Raw genomic sequence first — 23,534 nt, 5'->3', positions numbered from 1 at the left:
CCTCTCTGGCAAACAGTAGCTCAGAGATAAAAGCCACTCTCACAAGTTAAACCCATCACACCCAATATACTCAGTTTTGTCCCATGTTACCTGTCATGGGCCATGTTCACAACTGCTTGATTCAATCTAACTCAAGTTTTGTTTGGAGCAGTATGAGTTCACCGAGGTTAAGAACCTGGCTCTGCACGGTGTCCTTTGGTTGGTCTCTAGGAATTGCTACAAAGATTTTTGTTAACCTCAAAATTACTGGCCACAAAGTTTGGGCTTTCTTTTTGTTGATGCTGACCCACTTCTCCCCATCTTGTGAGTACAGTGATGATGGGCAGTGGAGCAGAATAATTACTCTCCAGGCATATAATGCTGTGAATAATTTGTACTTTAAACTCGATCCTGCATAGGGAGGATATAAAAGGAATTTTAATACACAAATCATCTTTAATGGATATTGTCAAAAAATAGTGAGAACTCAACTCCTCCCCCATATTCCTATTCCATTTACAAAGTGTATGAGAAATTACAGTCTTAATAAACACAAAAGTGACAAATTGTTGCAGCATGAAGTGAACGATGATGTATGGATACCACAAATCCTTAATTAGGTGGGTTTTATTTAAAGTTGACATAACTTACATTTTCCTAATTAATTTTTTACCTGTTCAAAGAACTTGATCTCTTTTCCAGTTGAAAGGACATGTTACTTAGCTGTTACTTTTTTTTTTCCTTAAGAAAAAGAGAGAGTCCTAAAATAATATGAGGTACATTATTTTTTATATGCAGTGGTAACGGATTTGCACTTTTAATTTGGCTGTGTTAAATGTTATGGAAGAAGCAGGTCACATGAGGGTGAACTGTCTTTATTGTTATCCTAATATGTTTAAAGGGAGACATTCAAGCCATACTAATTTGTGTGATAATAACACCCTCATCTGGGCGGTCCCAAGCCAAGGAAATCACTTCATCTCATTCGGCCTTTTGCTGAGTTATATTACATGTATTACCATGCATTAGCAGGTTATGTAAATTTGCTGTCCTTTGAATGACAGTTTATTATGGTGGCACCTCATAGGTAGAGTCATGCAGGCATCTTAAAGCAGGTTTTCCTCTTCAAAATATGCATCTTTTTTGAATTCGAAAAGCAGAAAGTAATTATTTGAAAATGGCAATTCTTCCACTTGGGGGGAAAGCTGTCAGTTGCTATTAAGAGGGCTCCAAAGGTCTGTGACAATCGGTTTTGTTTTCCAAGTCGAGCTCTGTTTCGAGTTGGTCTCAGTCGCAGATCCTGTGTGGTGGTTTGGCTTCCCTGAGCGAAGGGAATTGGGCAAGTGAGGAAATTCGGTTGCTGGAGCCATTTTGGCCCAGTCTCTGCATGATGGTGTATTTTCTCCTGCATGGCTCCATCCTTGCAAGTGTGTGCTCACGGTGTATATGAAGTCAAGCCACTGAAATTTCCCTGCAAAGTCCATCTGAGCAAGGCTTTTTCCAGGTGCTGCTTCCTAATGTGTGGTGGGAGGGAAATTGGAGCAATGGTAATGGGCAGCATGTTGGTTCTTCTGCTTGGGTGACTGGAGAGGATGTCTGCTCAGAAATACCTGTAATCCAGTTAAATGTGGCATCCTTGGAAGTCTACTACAGCAGCTGTATTTCTGACAAAGCATTTCCACCCAGCTTAGTAGGGCTTGCTCATAAACTGAATTATTATGAGATGAAGACACATTATTTTATTTGGTTTGTGATGTTTTTGGTATTTAAACCAAACACACTCTCCCTGGGAAGGCGCAGTGCCTGAAAAATTGTATTTATATATGAAAATGATAAAACCAAGTCAAGAAACACTGAGCATTGGATGAACTTCCTAGGGGTGTTATGATCTGGTTTGTAGGAGGCATATTCATTGTCCGTTGCATTTCTTTATGGCAAGGATGGTGAGGCCCAGGCACAGGGTGCCCAGAGAAGCTGGGGCTGCCCCTGGATCCCTGGAAGTGTCCAAGGCTGGGCTGGATGGGATTTGAAGCAACCTGGGATAGCGGAAGATGTCCCTGCCCATGGCAGGGGGTGGGACTGGATGGGCTTTGGTGTCCCTTCCAAACCCACTGGGAAGCATTTTAGGGTTCTATGAAGTTGTAGATTTTGAAGCCCCCGTGCTGTGCAAGGAACTGCTCCATCACTCTGTGCAGGGATAGTGATGTAGTGGGGCTTCCGAGGGACAGAAGCTCCTGCCCACACAGCAGCAAAAGCCAAGTTTCTGGTGTTCCAAAAGGAACGTTCTAAGCTTTTCCTGTTTTGGTGTTTGGCTTTGGTTTTTCATCTTTTTAAATAGTGAAACAAAACTCGCTGTCTCACAAGTGCCTGACCCAAGTGTGTAAGTGCAGAGGAAGCAGAGGATAAGCCAGTCATGCCCTGCTTTACTCTGCTGTGCCTCATGGGTTTCGCAGCTCTGTCTGGCTCCTCTGTGCATGTGTGTGTGGTAGCAAAAAGTCTACGAATGAGCTATGGATGGAGCATTTGCCTCTTGAATTTTTGTGCTTTTGTTGATTTGTCACATAAATGTTATATAAATGTAGCTTTCTATGTGTTAATATTACATACTGTTGAGGTGCTTGCAGTCCCCTCAGCATTCAGAAGGACTATTTAAAAATTAACTAAAAAGCAGGTTCCACCATTTTATGGCATTACCTGGTTTAACGTGAGCACATGAATTATTAACTGTCTGTCTTGTTAAGTACCAGATCAGTGCCTTTTGCTGTAGATGGGGAGAAAAAAGCATGCAATGTAGGAGTACTCTGTAAAGCAGTAGTAAAATAAAATAATAATTAAAAAAAGTTCAAAAAGTGAATGTGAAGTGTGGGCCTTGTATGGTTTCTCGAGAGATAGAGGGACCTTTCTCCAAACTATTCCCCCCAAAATGAGTCATCATTGCCAAGATGCTCATCAAATAATAGTCATAGAAGTTTGCATGTTTCCAAACTTATTTGGATGATGAGAAATTTGAGCTGAATAATTTATGTAGAGCAAATGCTGTGAAGGTCTGTGAACTGGATTTCTGACCTATCTGTAGAAATCATTTAATCCCAGCATGGTCCACTGACAGTGGTTAGAACTGCCTGTGCAAACAGCTACGGTGCTCATCACATCAGCTCCCTCAAACAGAGGTGAGGGGCTCAGCTTTCCCATCAGATGGTGCCTGGAAAACAGACGTCTATCTCTATTCCAAGGAAAGCATTCTCCTTTAAAATCTACAAGGTGAAGCAGTCTCTTTATTCTTTTTTTATTGCCACTCACTGTTGTAGCAGAAATCAGCCTCAAAGTGAAGAAACAAAAGGATACTGGAATCTGTTTATAACCAGACTGCTTCTTAGGTTCAAATTGTCTCTATATCATGAATGAATGTAGGTCTGTCACAAAACTACTGTAGTCCAGTACTGGAGGTGGGGAAGTCTAGTGGTTTATGACTGGCAAAGTCCTTGATATGTACTGGAAAACACTGGGCATTTCTAATTTTCTCATGATACTTGGAAATAGAGGAACCAGGGGGATGATAAGTTTCTGCTTTCTGAAAATGAAGTGCCAGCATCATTCCAGGAAGCCAAATATGCTTTAAGATTTTGAAAAGCTGAGTTAAAAAGTCCTGTCTCTACATGCTGGTATTGGTACATTTGACCTGAGCAAATATTAACTAAAGAGCTGTTGGAGTAGTGGAGTTCAGAGGTAAATGAAAAGTGTTCCTGGAGGGTCATTCCCTGTCACTCCTCAGTTCAGCCACTGTCCTCTTCCTTTCTTCTGCTCACCAAGCACTTGCACTGATCAGTGCCTGTGCACAAAAATGCCTGGAGAATTGATACTCCCCCTGTCCTCAATATTACTTACTTGGGTTTCTCTCTTGTCATATCATCACTTCTCTCTACCCCATCCTTCCCTTTTTTTTCATTGTTTTTAATTTTTTTAAGATTTTCTTAGACTGCCAGCTCTGGTGGAAATGGTCACTTCTTCCTCCTGTGCTGTTTAGAAATCACATGGAGCCAAAAATTTGCAAGATTTGCTTATCAGCTACCTAGGAGATGGGAGAGCAGCTGGGCTTTTTTGTGAAAGGCAAGAAAAAAAGTGAAGTCAAAGTATTAACTCCTTTCTCCATTATATAGATATGGTATTAGCTGTGATTTTTTAAAATGTATTTTGTTTTATTGAGTTTTGGGTTTTTTTTCCCTCCAGGCTTTTTCCCTGTTCTAACCCATGATTTTCTTGTGAAGAAGATTCATTTTTCTTTTTCCCTAATTTTTCTTGACCTATGGCTCATGAATGGGGCTCCTGATTGTCCAGCTGATTTTCAACCTTTGTGAGTGTGCAGCAATACTTTGTTCCCAGTGATCCGGATTAATCAAGGCCATTCTCTATCCTCACGTGAAGTTCTGGGTTTAAATCACACCACATAAAATCTACTTCTCAGCAAAATCTTCAGGCTGCAGCGGTGCATGACTGCAAACTCCCACAGAGGACCGAAGCGTCCCACAAATTGTGGCAAATTTCCCACAAACTCCTGCAAATTGCAACAAAATTCATGGGAAAAGAGACAGGAAATGGTTTTCCCTGCCTGGGGAGAACTGTTGTAGAGGTCTGACCTGCATGTTCTCACAAAAGTTGGAGGGGAAAAAATACATTTTTAATGTTGCACTATGGAATATCTTTTTCCTATTTCCTATTTAGGGGGAAAGCACTAAAAGTTTAGCATGTGTTTTAGATGTTTATTTTTCACTGGTGTGATACAGCCACAGGTACATGTAATAGTGCAGCAAAATACAGGGATCCTGGATAACATGGCTGCTTCTGACCATACACTTCTGTTTTACCTGCAACTTGTCGACTCCCCAAAGTGGCACTACTTGAACCACTGCCATTTCAAATATTAGTAGAAAGCCACATATTCTTTCATGCTTCAGTTATAAAGGGAGTACATAAATTATTTAATTGGGAGTAAGTATTGCATTAATATATTTACACTTCTAATGCATTTACAGAAGCATGCTCCTCCCTAGTGAGAATAATAAAACACTGGTGTAAAGTTGCACTGGAGACACAACTGCGGATTGCAAGGAGTTCTATGCAGGGAAGCAGCCCCTTTTCATCCTCTTCTAGAAGGTGGTTGCTGCATTTTCAGAGCAAGATACAGCTGCCTGCTGTACCCTTGCTGGAGCTCTGCCAGAGCCTCCTTTTCCCTCAAGAAACATGTGGTTGTTATACATCCGTCTATTTTGCCTCGCTGCTGCCTTCATCTCAAGGGCAACTGCTCTCTGCAGATCACTTGTACCCTCCCAAACAGAGTTTGGTATAATGGCCCCATGGATGCCATGTGTCTTAATCTGATTGCCAATGTCAACTCAAAGGAATGTGTTCCCCTGAAAGTCTTCTAATTTAAGTGCACCGAGGCTTTTGCACTAGTCTGGTTAACTAGCACCCAGGCTTGTGATCTGCTTAGGCTTATGTTTCACAGGTACAGCTAGAATTCTGAAATATTTTAAACCATATGCCTGTTTGCCTCAAAGAAGAGGCTCTGTTTTTTAAATTTCGTTTAATCCTTTCTGGTTTTACACTTTAAAGCAATGGATTTTCAGCTGCTGCAAAAGCATTGAAGTTAGAGTCCAGATTAACCACAGACTTCAAGAATAGTATCAACTCTGAAAGTGGTTTTGAATGGGATGTGGGTGTTTACTAGGAATGTTCTGCTGCACAGAACCCACTTTTGGGTTGGATAGGGTCGGTGTTAATAAAGGAGTGAGCCAAAGGGATCAGGGAATACAGCAGGTTCATGTGTATCCAGTGCCTGTGATCACAGTTTAGTTGCCAGAACAGAAATGCAAATAGGAAATGGCCACCCTGAAGAGAGATAAGGTGTGCTGTCCATACTTTTCCATGGAGCCAGTAGAGCTACCTGGCAGGGTTATGTGAGTGTGGGCAGAGTGCCACCTTTCTGATGTGCTTTCCCACCTTCCTGTGGTTGCAGCTCAGGGATTTCCAGAGATAAGGAGATGTATAAAGATATACCTTTATGGATATGTTGAGCCACTCCTGGCACAAGGCTTTGGTGAAAAGGAACTGGTTACATGTGTTTCATCAGGAAATGTTTCTTAGATCTAGGTTAGAGGTTTGGATCAAAGTTGGGAAAGGGGAGGTTGAGGGACAGGGTTGGTGCAGCCAGGTTTGGTGTCCTGACCCAGTCCTGTGGGAATGGCACCCATCACTGTGCTCTGTGCTTTTGCTGCTGTGGGTTTGCAGAACTGCTCTGGCAGAATTTAGAGAAGGCTGTTCATTTTCTCTTATACTTTCTCCTACATTTCTTGTTTTGTTCTTTACTTTCTTTGTCGCCAGACCTGGACAGGTAAATAAGGAACATGCTTCAAGAGTGCTGCAGGAAAATTTCTCCACGTTTAGTTTGTACTCCAGGTAGAATAAACTCATCTTCCAGACTGAACTCCACCATATTTTTCTTTTCTAAGTCAGTGCTCATGAGAAACCAAGGCAAAACCATGCTGAGTGTGGATTCACTGATGGTCAGAGACCACAGACTTTCTCTTGCTGCCTTGACCTAGACTTGTGCTATTGACCAAGCCCGGAGCAACCTGGTCTAGTGGAAGGTCTTCCTGGCAGGGGATTGGAATGAGAAGAGCTTAAAGTGCCTTCCAAACCAAGTCTTTCTGTGATTCTGTGAAAGTGCATCTATGTTAGTACTTAAACAGTGAGGGGACCTGCCAACAGATCTTGGCAATCTTATTGCTCGCGTTATTTTGATCACACCCATATAGCACCAAAAAGTACATGCATTTACTAAAAATATTAACGAAAACTCTAAAAAAACCTAAAACAAATTAAGCCAAGCAAACCCTCTCTCTCAAGCCTGAAGTTCCGTGGAGACATTTCTGATGCTTTCTTTTTAATAGAATAAAGATGTGCACTGAAGTGCAACTGGATTTATGACAGAATGGCCCTCTGTCCATTTAGTGTTTCTAGGAGAGCAGCAGCCTTTGGCATGCTCTTCCCAGCTTCCTGAAAGGTGTTGCAGCTCTGCCTCAGAGGTCTTGTATCCAGGATAACAGTGATTTACCTTATTTACTCGAAGCTGACCTACCCTTTAGTATACTGCTCCTTCACTTAGTCAGCTCAACGGGTGCCAGATATTGTTCTCCTGCAGGAAGTTCTTCCTGGAATTTTGCAGCAAACCAAAGGCTGAGACAGTGGGAAAATGAAAATAAGGTCAACTTTCCCTTAGGATTAGAGAATAGAAGAAATACACTGACACCATTTGAGACCTCTTTTGCAGAAAAATAGAAGCCACAAATACAGCCAGATTACACAAACTGATTCCAGTACGTAACTAGTTCTTACCATTCCTTTTTTTTTCCTAAGATGAATTTCACCCAACCTGTGTTTAAAGGAAAGAGTAAAATGATTTATATCTAGTAAAAATTTATTCAGAGATTCTGGTCTGATTTTTAGTATGTAGAAATAGTAATATGTACAGAGTATTACTCAATACAATAAAGAATTTGCAAAATCAAGGGCACAGCAGACAGCTTGCGTAAGGCAGAGTAGCATTATTTATTTGTGCTAAGAATTGCACTTTTAGTCCAACTTCAAATAAGCAAATATTCCTGGCAGGTCTTAGCTAACACTCTCCTGGCTGTCCAGGGAAAATGTTAGGCATCCCTGAGAAGTCCTGTAGTTCGAACCACGCTGAGCATACATCAGTGACAGGGTGAAGGCATAAATATATTTTTTGGATATTTATAGTTCCTTTCACCCTGCTTGGCCCCTGTTTCCAGAAATTATGTATCATGGTTTTTGATAAAACAGAAGATAGAAGCAGTGAGGAAAAAGAAGTCGTCCACATTTCCTAGGAATTGTTGCTGAGCGTCAGTTTGTCAAACACGTCTCCTCTTCACATCTATCTTCACTTTCTCAAAGAGGGCCTGGAGAAAGCTTTGAGTCTGCTTTTTAAGATACAGAGGTTACTGACAAATTGTAGACTGGTGATAAAGAAAGAAGATGAGGAGGAGGAGGACAGGAATACTGCAGAGTTTGGGCAATAAAAAGAGACAGAGCTGAAAAGTTACCAAGGAATGTTGCAGAGAAACAAAGGATGTGGTCTTGGGGTCTCCAGGGACCACAGTTATTTTATTATATTCTGTTCCTATTATCACTTTTGTTTTGTTCTAGGGAGATTTTCAGCAACTTAAGGAATATATTTTGGGGCCAGCTATCCCTCAGATGTGTGCACACAACTCCTCTTGAATTCCATTGGAGTTATTTGTGGGCAACGGAAGGCAAAATGTGACCTTTGGTAGACAATTTCTGTAACCAGTTTGTAGTGTAAATATATGCACACAAAATTTAAAGTATCCAAAAGCGACTGCTTTAACCTCTCATTAACATGAAAGGCTCTGAAACTGATGGGGATGTATTACTTATATTTTTACTCAGTAACTCAGATTTTGAGGCCCTTTCTATCCCTTATGTGTCATAATCATGACTTTTTTTTTTATTTTTTATTTTTTTATTCGCTGAACCAGCAAGCACACACAGTCCCTGTAAAACAGCCACTAGATCCCCTGTCAGGTACCGTTTCAATTTTACGGCAAATTTCCTGTTTTATGGATTCTTTTCTTAAAAAACTCTTCCTGGTATTCTCCGAAGAATATGAACTTTCTTCTAAAATATATGAAGTTTCTGCCCTGTAAATCACATTTAGTTTTAGTCCTGAGCTAGTCTTTATTTTTGATCTCAACAACTGTTATTACTCTTTAAATGTTTTTATTTCTATTTTGCATGTTTCTTAGTAGAGCTGTAATTTTGGAGTCTTCTTAAAAATACGTATTTTATGATGTTAATCTAATTATTTAGATGTTCTTCAGATATGAGAATAAATCTTATTTCTAGACCCCTCCCTCTGCTCAGGCTGTAGTTAAAACACATGTACAGGATATCACAATTTGAAGCGTGCAAGGCATTTGTGTTTTAATTAAAATCTTAGAGGGGAAACTTGTTCACATGGATTACTAGCTGGATTTTTAACGGGTTGTATAAATGGTGACAAATTACATCTTTGTATTCAGGGAGAGTGTGGAGTTACTTGGTGAAAATCACTACATATGTTAAATCTTTTCAATGTCTGCTATAAATATTGAAGATATGTGGGTATGAAATTATATGAGCGCAAACGACCCAAGAGTGATTAAAATATTTGCTCTGCTTCTGTTTGCTGCAAAAAGGAAAAAATCTGATTTTCAGACTGTCTTTAAAAGAAAAAAAAAGTGAGGAGAAGAGAAGTAACTTCCTCTTACAGCGTCAATGTTTGTGGTGAAATAGGGCAGGGCAGATAAGGTTCAAAGCAGTTGAGGGAAATCCTTGCAAACCCCGAAGGGCAGCACTTGGTTCATACCCTGATTTCAGTGGTTAGGTACCTGAGACACTTTCCCTGTAAGCACATGGATTTATCCCAGTGATTTTTGTGTATATTTATTCTCTACATCTGCCTTATGTACGCGTTAATTTTATGCAAGAATCTGCCTTGCTGAAAATACTTAGAATTTTCCTCCTCAAGTAAGAGATGCTGCTGAAGGTGGTTCTTGCGGGTGATGTGCTAAAGTTTTGGGGTTGTGAAGGTCTGTGATGTCTTACTCACATGAACTAGAGCACTGGAGGACTCTGTTTTTTCCACCAAAAAAATTATTGCCTGTCTGTGTGCTTGGTGCAGCCAGAGAAATTAAAACTGCTGGCAAGAAAGTGACTTTTCAAAAAAATTGAGAGTTTTTAAATTCAGTGGAATCTGCAGAGGACACTGCGTAATTATTGGTGAACCTCTCACGCTCGGAAAAGTACCCTAATATGTCTGTCTCGAGTACAAGTGCTCATCTTCAAAAATGACACCTCTATTAAATTAACTTGTTTCTGCCAGCCTCTTGTTTACTTAGGGCTGCTTTCACTGTTCCATAAAATGCCAATAATGGAGATGACTTACGTCATCTCCTTTGACATGTGCTCTTTGATGTGTTTTTATCCCATATGTACAAGAAAGGATTAAGGTCTCGTGATTAGCTCAAAAGACTTGAGTTTTGCCTTTTGCTTGCAAGTACTTATGACTTCCAGCTTCAATGGCACTGGATATTTTTGGAGGTAATTTGAAGGGAAAAGCAGCAGCAGATACCTGCTTGCTGGGAATCAGTTTAGGTGCATAAGTGTACAAGTACCTATAGATGTAAGTTTGTATATATTTACAACACATAAATATACGATCTGCTTTTAGTTTGTCTAGCAAGGTGGTTGTGATATTAAATTAGTAAATGTCCTTAAAGATTAATTTAATGCCTACAAAGCTGTTAAAGGTCTTCAAACAAAAAGTGAGATCACCCTTCTTAAAGGAAATGGACATTAGTTTCATTTCTAGGCATAAGCTCAACAAGAGTTTCCACTGGTAAACTTTTATGGGACTTGTTCCCAGGGCTTTTGGACATCTTTAGGCAGCAAATCTCTATAGCTTTAGCTCACTCTTGAATAATTCTTACTGTAGTGAAGTGCTGTATGCCCCATGTGTGGAGTTACCTGTGTGTACATGGAAATTTACTTTGCTTATAATACATTATTTTTCTAATTTCATTCTGGTCTCTCAGCTTCTTCAGACTTCCCCTGGTCTGATGGAGTGCTTTTAGTGAGGACTAAAACTTAAGACAGTGCTTTGCCTGTGCCCTAAAAAAATCTTGGGTGGTGGTAGTGACATATCCTTAAATATCAAATGAAAATTCAACATGAACAATCTTTTCTTATTCATTTAAGCAACCTCATCTTGAGGGTAAAGGTGTTTGCCAAAATATGGATAAAGGTTTCATGCCACAGGCAATGGAGGGAGGGCTGCAGCCTCCAGTGTATACCCTGGATGCACACAGGGATTAGAGCAAAGAAGTTTTTGACTGTAGGAGGCACTGAATTAATCCCAACACCAAAGGAATCTCCCCAGTTTGCTCTCTCTTTTTAACTTATTGATCAATTTGTTCTTGTAAACCTACTTAACGATTCTTGGTAAACCTACTTAGAGGTTCTTTTACTTTTTGCTTCTGATAATGTAGGCAGCATTCTTGCCCTGTGTTTTCAGCAAGTTTTGTTTTCTTCCACTTTTTAGGAACTTTCCCCCATGTTCAGAAGCTGCATTAAGGAGGCAAGTGCATTTACTTCAGTATTATCTCAGGAGCTACTGAAATTCAAAATGCAGCACTCAGCAATAACCCCAGGAGAAAAAACAAGGAGTTAAAGGTGGGAAGAACAACTACCCCTCCAATGTCTGATGTTCTGTGGCTGTGACTCTGTTAGGGTGGTTTTTTTTATTGTGGGCAAATAGCTTCTGGATATTCCCATAGCAATTCTCATTGCTCAAATAGGTTGCTTGACTCTGCGCTTTTCTGCTTTCTGGTTTGAGCGTTTACAGACAATCTTGGCAAAGCCCCTCTTCTGCACTGGCTCCTCTATGAACATCTCCCTCCAGATATCATGCAGAGGAGAAAAGAATTGGTGCCTGGGTTTGTTTGTTGTGGTTTGGGTCCCACCGCCGCTCGCGCAGAGACGAGACATGAGGTTCGTCACTTTTGGAGCGCCAGGAGAAAGGAAGCTGCTGCTGTGGGGAAATCCGGGAGCTTCCTCTTCCTGCTGGTCAGCTTCTTTCTTCCTGAGGTTGGCCCCTTTCCCAATGGGCTGCTGAGAGCCCAAAGCTCACTGGCTGAAATCCTGGCCTAATTAAAACTGGTGCCAAACCTCCCATTGACTTCAAGGCTCTTGCCCAGCGCGTCATCGCATCCAAGGGCCGCCTCACTCCATTGTTTATGGGATTGTTCCGATGGCTTTTCTAGGTTGATGCTCAAACGGCTCACAGCTCTCCTCCCCTGCGGACAGGCAGCCGGCTCCAAACCAAGTTCATCATCAGGCAGCATTTTATCAGTTTTAGCACAATATCTTTGTAAATCAGGCCAAAACAAGTCCCAGATTCTCAGCAGTTCCTCTGTAGCTGCAGTCTGGAAGTGTGAACTTTTCTGGATTTATTTTGTTTTGCTTGTGCGGAGAGACTGGAGATCCCCGTGTGATGCCTCCTGCACTGTAATTACACACATGCAAATTTTGGCAATTGGAATTCATTAAAGAGCCAGTGGAAATGGTAGGAGGATACAAAAGGAAAGGGTTGAGTCCAGAAAGTATCAGATGCAGCTTTGACAGAGCAAAAAGTATCCTTGTTCTCATGTGGTATAGTACGGGGGCAATATTCCTGCTGATGTAAGAATTTTGTAAGATTTTACTCTTTGGAGTTGTTGATGTGAAAAGCAGTTAGAAAACAACTTGAAGAAATTGATTATTAGTAATTGAAAAAGTATATTGGTTTCCTAGAGCTTTTTTTTTACCCTTTTAAACTTCATAATATATCCATGTTGGTTTTGCTTTGTTTTGGTTTGGTTTCTTTTTTTAAGGAAAAGGGGCTTTTTCATTTGATTTAAGCCATCTACTTGAACTTGGTTGGTGCCATGTGTTATAAAAACAAAAGCAGATATAAACATAAAACAAACGATTAAGCAAGCAAAAAGAATCCTGAAATGAAATATTCGGACTTGATTTGCAAGTGGCTCACTCTGTGGTCCCTCTGACCTCAAACACAACTGCAAAACACGTTCTTGAAAACCGCTGGAAAGTAAATAGTGCTCTTGGCTGGTGCTGGTGAGGGACTGGGTCCTGCCCCTGTCCCGAGCATCCACTGTAGCCTCTGCAGGTCCCTTGTCAGTTTGCATTCCCAGGTCCTTTGTCCAGGAAAACAATTTGCAAACCAACCAGGAAATCCTTTTAGTTTAAACTCTTAATGTTTGTGTCCTACAACCCTTTTAGCAAAGATGGGTACAAGATGTTTGATGTGGAGCATTTGATCTGCATCGGGAGCTGTGTGCTGAGACAGGTACAAGGAGTGCTTCAGGCAGAGACAGGACCAGGGCCTGCCTTCCTCGAGGTCAGGGTGTCTGATGCAAATGATGGACTTTGAGATGTGCAGGTATAGGAGTACCAGTAGTACAAACCACCAGCCCATTGGAGAGCTGGTGTGCCCTTTGATTTCTGTGTAGGAAAGCCTGAAATCCCTTTAATTTGTCATTTACTCTTGGTTCTATGGGATGAATCGGAGTATGCCACAGCTTTTGTTTTGCGGAGTAATTTTTGAACCTTGTAGTGCAGAAAAGCAGGAGAAAGGAGACTGTGAAGTATCAGGAATTGCCCTGAAAATGAGCTGCTTATCTCCTTTAAAAAAAAGCCAAGTGAGAGAAATTATTTCATAGACTTAATAAACAGTTCAAAGTCTCCTGCAGGACGTCTCATACTATGCATGTTTTTCATTGTTCTTTAATGAGTAAATGACCCGTTAACATGCACAAGAACATATCAGAAGCACATGGCAGTGAAGAAGCTTGGGTGGTAGAAGATTTGATCAAAGATTTTCAAATCTGACCCCAAGTATTTGATGAAGAAGATTAACATGGAGACAATTTACCAAACAAATACAGCATTAAGAGCCAAGAGACAGGCTGAGGGAATTGAAGGCTCCAGATTGCCCACATAAAGAATATCATTAAACATAAAGAAAACAAAGCCAGGATAAATGTCTGGGATGTGGAGTCCCATGGAACAGGACTTGTGCTGCCGATTGATTCTTTTTTTTTTTTTTCTTAATGCTATTTTTAATATAGTATGTAATTTTTTTTCTTTTACTCCCAAATAAAAAAAAAAAAGGAAAGTTCTTCCTGTGACCTGGGTTCTAACAGTGTTACTCTAAGCATTTAAAAAGATTTCTGGAGCAGAATTGGTTAATTAGTGCTTTGTGTTACATATGACCCAACCAGAGATAAAAAGGTTTAAAGGTCTCTTGTAACCCTGCAATGCCATTTGTAACACAAAAATAACCCCCTTTCATTACTGGCATGCCACTGTAGCAGGCAGGTTATTTTTTCCCTTCGCTGCAATGAGGGCAGCTTTCGCATCAGAAGAATTCTTGGCAAATTAATGCGCTACCTCTTGGGCTAATTAAATTAGAAAGGATCAAAAATACAGAGCAGCTTTTGTGGTGGACACAATGTTGTGCTTCATGCATCTTGCTCAGAGAGGAATTTCTGCCATTTAGCCCCTTTTTGCCTCTAGCAGCGTTCTGGACTCTCTAACACAGTCAAGTTCCTAATTTGCCTCAATGAGAGAGAATTATTAACTGATAATAAGAAAAGGAGCATTCACAGCTCCAGGCTGGGCTGTGTGGAAAAGGGTGAGCTACACAGCACCTGAAGCGCATGCAATTTTTATTAATTCCTGCCTAAAACAACGCATTCAGGAGTAAAATTGCTGTGCAAATGACAAAAACAATTATAATTTTGATTCTTAGGTTCTGAAAATATGAACTGCTTTATCTTAAATATGACTAGATTAAACTAGTAATAAGTTCACCTCTCCTTGAGCCTACACGAAGCAGTTTTTGTTGTGGCAAGTGCATTTCATTTTGAAGTTGGTTCCACTTAAATTGATTGTTCTTGTCCTTAGAAGTATTTTTGAAAGTGAGAGAGGTGTAGTTTTTCATTTACGCCAGCGATGCAAACAGCAGCACTGCTTTTACTCATGGCAAATAGAAATTGTGCTGCTTGGAGAGCGAGATCTATACAATAAAAGGTATTAAAGTGGATCTAGGATAATGCAAAGCAATGGAGCAAGAGTGCCCATAGGTGGACATAAGGTTATAGTAGGTTATTCTCATATTTTTTTATCCTAAAAGACATTTCTTGTTAGCACAGAGAGATGTTCCCTAAAAGATGTTGTCAGGGTCAGACTGGACTGTGCGCCTCTTCCAAATGCAATTGATGGCCATGACCAAGCAGGCCTTGCTCTGCCTGCACTTAGACAGGGGAAACGTTTATCAAAGCTAATGGGAGTTGGCTGGATAGGGAAAAACAGGATGAAGACCCTTCATGTAAAGCTCAAAAAATAATTATTTTTCCAAGAACCACTAAACTTTCTTTGCTTTCAAGATATTGAAACCTCTGCTTGTTTTTTTCCGATGCAGATACTATTTTTCCATGGTCAGTATTTTTGCCCTTAATGGTCCCACTCGCTGCCATACTGGAGTCTACAAAACTTTCCAGGATCATCTCTATCTGCTTTAGTTTTTATTTCAAGCATACATGCTTGTGTCTGAAAAAGATGAATTCCAAGATTTTGGAATAGTCAGGAGGGCAGGCATTGCAAGTTACAGCAGCTTCAGGATAACAGTAGCCCCTTCACTAATGATTCACATGGAGTTTGGAAACAGACAGACTTGGATTTTCTTTTCTTTTCCAGGAAAGCAAAATTGTGCTGCTGAAATAACTTGTATTTCATGGGCATGCTCAGCATCTCCTCTAATAACTTTTGCATATATTTTTTGGGAACATGTGAAACATGAACCAGTGTGTGGCACAGGTAATTTGTGTAGCTTGTGACTCTGTCTGCATTTATATAATAATTGTTACATTAATATTAATAACAATAGAGGTGTAATGGGTAACCACAGTTGTAAAGCAGTTTCTGTCCTGGAGAATTTTGCAAATGGAATAATTGTGGAAGAGAAAAAAGAGAGTAGAGGGAAAGGAGAGCTGAGAAAGAAACAGGCTTGGCTACAGGATGCAGGAGACAAGCAGTGGGATTGGAGCAGGATAGTACCTGGTACACAGTCCTACCACATGTGCTCTGCCCTGCTCCTAATGCTCATCTGAAAACCTAAAAATCTTTGGGCAGACTGGAGAGAGGGGAAAAAAACCAGAGTGAATTAAAGGACTTAGAAACTGATCTCACGTATTCCCTATTTCCTTGAAGGAAAAAAAAAAAACCTTAAAAACAAACAGTCCAAGAAACACTGCAGAGAGCCCAAGTATTTCAGTTAATTACTTTTGGGATAAAATATTCTTGATATGTGTAAAGGTGGGAGACTGACACATTTTATAGCTTTTTTTGTTTGTTTTTTTTTTTCCTTTTTATTTGTGTTAATGTTATGGTACTGATTAAACAGCCCTTCATTGAACCTTTAGCACTGCCAAAAGACCTGGAGGTCTGTGATATTGTGCTAACAGCACTGGGCTGTGTGCTGGGGTTGTGTCTGTTTATTTGTGTGGAAAGGAGGGTGGGGGAAAGGAAAATGGGAGGGTGTGCAGTGCTTGGGCTCACAACTTGAAGACTGGAGGTGTGTTTTAGTGGGAAAAGCCACCTAGGCACCTGAGTTCATGGATAAGGCAAGAGGATGCTGGGCCATGGGCTTGTGGTCATGTCTGGTCACTGTTACGGCTGCTGAATTAATGCAAAAACTCTGGCAAAATATCAGATTATTTTATAATTTTGTTGTCGTTTTAAAGATTCTGGATGATCTGGGTCAGAGGGTGATAGGGTGAGTCACCAAAGAAAAATGTGTCTGAGAAAGGGGAGAAATGGAGTTTTATAGCAGGGTTTTTGAGATGGGAGGGACATGAAGTCAACTCAAGTCCAAGAAGATTTTCCAAAGACTAGTAGAAACTTTTTGTTGCTGGACTAGTAAATTGTAGGTAACACAGCATTCATTTCTCACCACAGCAAAATCAGTCATTGACAAAGCTCACCCATTTGCTGGCAAAAGAGATGCTTTCAAATTTTTTTTTTTTTTTTTTTTAATATTCAAGTGTTGTTTAGGGCTTGGAAGCAACCTGGTCTAGTGAAAGGTGTTCCTGCCCACAGCAGGGGATTGGAATGAGGTTGTCTTTAAGGTCCCTTTAACCCAAACTATTTTATGATTTCCATCTGCTTAGTGAGGGATAGGTGAGGTTCTTATGGTGCACTGTGTATAAACATGAGTAAAAGGCAAAATAAAATTATAAGAAAGTCATTTCTTAACTAGAACTGAAAAATATTTTAATCGAATCATTCAGGAGTGGGAATGATCCCTTACAAGTCTGTAGAAGTCTTTTGAAATATTATTTCCTGTACACTTATTAGAGCAATCTGGTAAAAGGAAATGATGATTATGCACATAATTTAGGAAAGAGAAGAAAAACTTGGATATTTCAAGTAAAGCTGAAAGCTTTGTACTAGTCAATCATTATGAAAAGAGAAACTCCTGACTTTGCATTTATATGTTTACATGAAGTCATTTTGTGGAATAATCACTTTCTGATTCTAGAGCCTTACCAGGAAAACTGAGAAACTTGTTCTAAGTGATGGCCTGACTGTAGTTAATTCTTAGCTGAAGTTCACTTTCCAGGAACTTCCACCGCCCTTGGATGGTAAAGAGAGTTTTGTATCCAGGTGACTCCCAGTAGTGCAAGACTGGACTTGAAAATCATCTCACAAAATATCCCCCACACATGCAGAAAAATGAAACCCTGGCTAGGTTCTGATTGCTTTTTACGGTTTGTGATGTGAAATGAGGCTTTTGGCAAAGAAACCATCCATGAATTTTAAAGGGATAGGGAGCCCACTCTACTGATCCTTTATTTCCAGGTCTTCTATGCTCAGTGCTGTCCCTTCTTATGTTTGGCTTGTGCTGTAGGAACAGCTTCTCTCTCTGGTGGCTGGCATATTTTATTACATTTCCGTGATTTAAATAAAATATCTTACACATCAGATTACCACATGAACAAAAAGTGCAGCAACCCCATGAAAGCTGCCAAAGTACCACCTTATATGCAAGAAATTGTCTCCATATTGGAAAACATTAGGGATAAAAAAAAATAGTGGAAGGTTATAGTGGTTTAAGTTAAATAAATTGAAGTTTATCTGCTGCTACAACTGCACCTCCCAGTTAGCAAATTGCAATGAGATGTCTAAGGTTGTAAATCCATCCTTCCTTGGGTCAGTTCTGAGACAGAAGCAGCCTTGGGAGACTCAGCCAGGACCAAAGGGAGTCCTCACTCAGCACTGCAGGGAGCCTGGATCTTCTTCTCCAGAGGTCACCTCCTTACCCCAAACATATGCACACTTCCCTTGAGCAAATTTTGTTGATGTCTGTTTGCTAAACGAATCTTTTCCTAAATACACAAACTGTTGCATGGTTTTAAAGCAAAACCAGTTTGGTACTGATGATTCACTCCACACGGCTCTGCCCAGGCAGAGTGATTCCCTTCTGATTTTCTTTCTTTTTTTTTTCTTTCTTTTTTTTTCACCCCCAAGAAATTTCATTTCCTGGCAGGTGCAACACTTCAGAGCTGTGTTGTTTGCAGTGGACTGCTTCTTTTTCAGGCATGTTAAAGTAGATTTATTTGGGTGTGTTGGAGATGTTGGGTTTAAATTTAAGTTTTCCTTAACTTGGAGGTTGGCAATGAAAAAAAGCACTCTGAGTCTGAAGGGATGGATCTTGTTCTGGGTGTGGATTAATCAAGGGCCCTTATACTCTCTGCATGGGGGAACTGAGGCCTTGGAATCTTGGAAAAAGGCCTGGTTGGATGGAATTCTGAGCAACCTGGTCTGGTGGAAAGTGTCCCTGCTCATGATAGGGAGGTTGGAATGAGATAAGATTTAAGGTCCCTTCCAGAAGTTCTGTTTTGTTTCCAGTCCAAAGGCATTTTGGGATGATGTAAATTGCTGTAAAAGGAAATTCATTCCATAGTTCTGCTCTTGGATCCTACTGCAGGTTCAGGATTGTGTGAGGGCTTTGCATCTGTATCTGAGCTTCACATTTTTTTTGTTCCAACAAGGCGCTGGTGGGGAACGCTGTCACTGTAGAAGTTTATCACAAGGATATGGTCCCTGCTGCTTTTTCTCATCTTTGGTATCCTTTTGGGAAATAAAGAAGATTGCAAGTGACACAATTTCTAGAGGAACTAAGGCAACAGAGAAAATTTTGGTGTCCTGACACCGTATTTTGGATTATTTTTGACTTTTTTTTCTGTCTCTGAAATTGCTAATAACAGATGCTTGAATTCTAGTCAAGTGAAAAATTCCAACTGATTTCAAAAGTAGTTGGATTGAATCCTAGCATCAGTTTGGCACCTAGGAAAATACAAACATATGCAAGGACCTCACTTTCCACTGCACTCAAAAACAATATTAAAAAAAACCCCAAACCATCAGCAAAATTTTGAAATTAGTGATTTAGAAGAAAAATCTTTGAAATTTACAGACATTTCAGATAGGAAATGTAAGGTATTGATAACAGTTTTGAATAAAAATTGGAATAAAGGCCATATGGTCTATTTGTCATGGAATTGTGTTTGACCTCGACATCCTACTTTTTGTGGGTGTTATGATCAGGAATCCTTGGTTCTGAAGGCACCAGACTTTGGCTCAGGATTTCCGTGTAGATGTTTGATTTGGGTTTACTCTTGGGGTGTTCTGTTCTAGCTGGGCTCGAGCATATGGTTTGATTTTTCAAGTGAAGTGACACCACTTCTTACACATGCACATTACTCATTCCCCATGCAAGTTCAATAAAATCATGGCATCTTTTATTTTTTATTTAAAGCTGACAAAGAAGTCATACTTAAAAACCAATCTAGGAAATTACTTCATTGTCAAAATTATTTCCTCTGATCATTTCCATGCTTTAATTTTTATATTATTCTTTCTGTAGCTGTGGTGGTGGACTTTTACCACTGGAATGAATGGGAAAATGACATCATAGTAAAATGTCATGTTTTTTCAGCTCTTAAATGGCTGAACTACAATTAATCAAAATTGGTGTGATTTTTATGAAGTGATATGACCAATAATTTAGGATTTTAATTGCTACATGAAAAGTCTTATTTTCTTTTTAAAGGCATAAACATTTAGGAATACCTGCTTTTTTTTCTTAAGAACAGCACAAGTTAATATTATCCCATGATTCCGACATCAAATGTTGCCTCTATGGTGTGAAATGGTGAATACAACGTTGTTAAAAGATGCCTACTTTTCTTTGCACTGTCTGGGAGGAGGATGTGCATAACTCCCTGCAAAAGATAGCTCGTCTCATGTAAAGATGCACTGAGCAGTGTAGGGGATGGCAGCCTGCCAATTAGTGATCCATTTTCTCAGAAACCGAGTTTGAGGCCGTGCCAACCAGTCACATACATCTTATCTTCAGCATCATAGTGCAGCCTCGTAATTCGCGCAAAATTATGTTTGACGTTAAATTATAAACCCTTAGTGTAATAATAAAAAAAATAAATAACCCTAAAAGCAAATTAAAAATTATGTTTTCACTGGAGCAGGTTATAAGCCCACTAGAAACGTGATCTGTAGTCATCAGTCTATGGGCAAAATTCCATTTCTCAAGGGTTGTTTTGGGTTTTTTTTCCCCTCTCTACCTAGTAAAAAAGCTGCAATTCAGAAAATTGTTTGGTTAGTGCAGGGCGGTATTTTTTTTTAATTTGAGGTGGTGGATAAGACCCTTTTTTACTTAAAAAAAAAGTCAGATGTGATGCAGGGAGGTGTATCTCTGCCACATCCCTAGCTATCACAAAAGCTTTAGCTTTTGTTCTAAAAAGTGGCTTTTTTGCAGAAAAAAAGTAATGAAGGAGGTAAAGCAAATGTTTTCCAGATGCTGTCCCAGGTCCAAAACCTTGTTGTGTGACCATTTCAGTGGTCCAGTGTCACCAGCTGCAGGTTTGGGGAGGCAAAGCTTCTTTGTGCCCCACAGATGTGATGCAGTCCTTTGCTTTTTTATGTCTCTTAAAAGCTCACAAATAAACATCAGCCTTCAGAGGCTGAGAGAAGACAGAAGGATTGGTTGAAAGTAGAGTTAGCAAGAGGGATAGGAATTATTTCATTTATTTGTCTGTGCAAATTTTGTAAGTTACCCCTAGGTACACAGTGACATTCTTGTGTCATGTTAATTTTTTTTAGCTTAAGTGCAAAACTTGGTTTCCAACAGAATTGAGGATGATTATTTACTTTTAGACACCTTTTAAAGTAAGGAAGATTTTTATGTCTCCCCACATAACCAAAATCCTATGTCACATTTTTCTTGGTTTGTTGGTATTTATCTGGCAGGATGGGTTTACAAGGCTGACAGAATTATAATCATGGTGATCTTTTTGTACACAGCTATAAAATGTTGGTCATATCAGCAAAAAAAGTAGATAATTAGTGAGAATAATTCTGAACAGTCTAAGACTGTTTGCATGTAAAATTCTTCTTATTAACTGGAATTCAAGCTCCAGTGAAAATGGTTTCAGGAATCCTTCAGTGCCCAAACATATGAAAATTCATCCAAAATCACTTAAAACCTGACTTTAACTTACTTTACAGAGCAGGCTTCACTTTACACTTGTACCTTGAAGATTTCTTAACACCTCTAAGTTCATACTTATCACCATCTTCTCACAAAGCCAGCGAGGTGGTCATGTTGGTTTATAATGGCCTGAAAAGGGCTTATTTACTTTTAATTTGTTCTTTAATTAATTTGTTTAATTTGTTTTTAAATTGCTTCTTCCTTTGTGTGGTCATAAAAACCATACTGTGTTAGCACCAAGATTTGGAGTTCATCCATTTAAATGCCCTAGCTTGGCCCATTGCAGTCTTCTCCTTGCCTGGTGGTGCCCATCATTCCCAAAGAAAGGTTGGGATAAACTCCATTCTCCAGTGGCAGGCATGGGCCAGTGTAGATTTCCATGGCAGTGGTGTTTCTGAGCCTCCATGAGGTGGCAGACACTGCTTCTCTGCATCCCAGATAAGACCTCAAAATCATTGCCAGGTAACTCCAAACAATGTTTACACATCTTCTCGTGCCAAATTAATTCTAGCAATGAAAATTAATTTCCTGGCATGTTTTGGGAAGGAAGAGGTGAATTAATTACTGTGGACACCACGACACCATCCAAAACCTACAGTTAGTCATGGGTTCAGATTAGCATGAAACCAGTTGTAATTGGGTTCCGCTTCTTTATCATTCAAGAGCTCTTTTACATGACAACAGGATACTCACATCTCCAAGGGATACCTTTGGCACTTCCACTGCTTTCATTTCTTTGCACACCCCTGTTCATTATTGAAATCTTGGAACCAAAGCAGGATGTGGGGAGGTCTGTCTGTCTGCTTTATTTCACCTAAGCAAACTCTGCACTCCCTCGTTGGCACAGGAAGCATTTACAAAAGTTGTTTAAAGAGCAATTGCTCTTCTTCACCGGGGATGCTGGTCTTTGCTCAGAATTTAAATCAGGTTTGTGGCTCAGAAGGGGAATGTGAGGCTTCTGAGCTGTGTTTATGAGCCCAGTGCTGCTGATGGGCCTCAGAGAAGGAGATCTCATCGGACCGGCCGTGTATTTAGACAACTCTAGAGCCCCATATTGCTCTTCATCATTAAGATTGTGTGCAGGAGACAGAATTAGGAGGCTTAAAAATGCCTAATGTAAGTAAGCTCTGAATGCTGTCAAGTAAATGCAGTTGTATTGTTGAAAGTGGAGATCCTAGAGCCATACTGGTGTGGAAAGTGGGCCCTGTGTTCATGGGGAAAAAAAATTAACTCAGATTGTAGATCCATAAGTGGGGTCTGCACTGCATGCACTTGTTTTTGTTGCTGTCTTTATGTTCCCTGCATGTTTTGCTATGAAGTCTCATTCTCTTTATCTGTCTTGACAGATGGAATCAGTAAATGTTACATTATCAAGTTTTATCTAAAAATGTCTCCCATTGATAGCGCATTTATATCATGTCATAATAGCTCTTTGTACCAAAGCAAGGAGGGCTGGGAGAATCCTAACTAGTGAGTAAGCTTACATTTTTAAAGTAGTAAAAAAGTTCTTTGTTCTACAGCATCCTATTTTTAGAGAGAACTTAATTAAAGTGAGTAAGGAATTTTGAAATCTGGAATAGGAAAAATTGGGTCATTATTAATTATTATGTATATAATAAATCCAGGGTCTGTGGTCTTTTTTCTTCACAATGCACGTATGTCTTTTCCTTCCTCACAGGCATTTTTCATTACCAGAGGAATCAGCTTCCCTTCTCCAAGGCCCTGGCTTAGCAACTTGCTGAGCTGAGAATCGAGCTGTAAGCACACAAGGAGGACTTTTTTGGTGGGTTCACTCCGGACACTGTCAAGGGCATTTCTGTGCTGAATTACACATAGCGCCCTGTCAAAACCCAGTTTCTCTAATGCATCTCTGCAGCCACTTTTCCTCCTCCCAGTCCTTCAACACCTTCTCCTTTTCACCTGCTCCCTGTCAGTCTGCAGTCAAGGAATGCAGGTTTCTGTAAATGGGAAGGTGAAGCTCTTGGGAGCACAGGGAATAATAATGTGCCCAGCTCATATTATTTTCTAGTCGTGTTCATATCCCCTAATCAATATAATTCATGTTGATTTTCTCTCCCCTTTTTCTTCCTCTGACTTTTTTTTCCAGAGTCAGCATTCCTCTTGTCAAATGCTTTTTCTTTCCTGTTTTCTTTCTCCCCATCACCCCAGCTCCTGAGCTCCCTTGTCACCTCTCCGACTTGGATTCTTTCCTGTAGATACTTGGTCCTATTGTGAGTTCCCATCTGCCAAATCACCACCTCTGCTGCTGCTGCTACATGTGAAAAAC

General features: G+C 40.0%; 1 long non-coding RNA gene across 1 annotated transcript in view; it reads left to right on the top strand.

Annotated features, from left to right (window-relative positions):
- Positions 1-11,283, top strand: part of LOC121670815 — a 70,723-nt gene extending 59,440 nt beyond the window's left edge. Inside the window, exon 3 of the long non-coding RNA XR_006018286.1 lies at positions 11,159-11,283. This is a non-coding gene — a long non-coding RNA (uncharacterized LOC121670815). The remainder of the gene's footprint in view (positions 1-11,158) is intronic.
- The last annotated feature ends 12,251 nt before the right edge of the window (positions 11,284-23,534 follow it).

Source organism: Corvus kubaryi, unplaced genomic scaffold (assembly GCF_017639235.1).
Source record: "Corvus kubaryi isolate FWS band 111438036 unplaced genomic scaffold, C.kubaryi_AGA036_p1.0 37396, whole genome shotgun sequence".
Classification (NCBI taxonomy): domain Eukaryota; kingdom Metazoa; phylum Chordata; class Aves; order Passeriformes; family Corvidae; genus Corvus; species Corvus kubaryi.
This window is presented reverse-complemented; position numbering and strand designations above follow the sequence as displayed.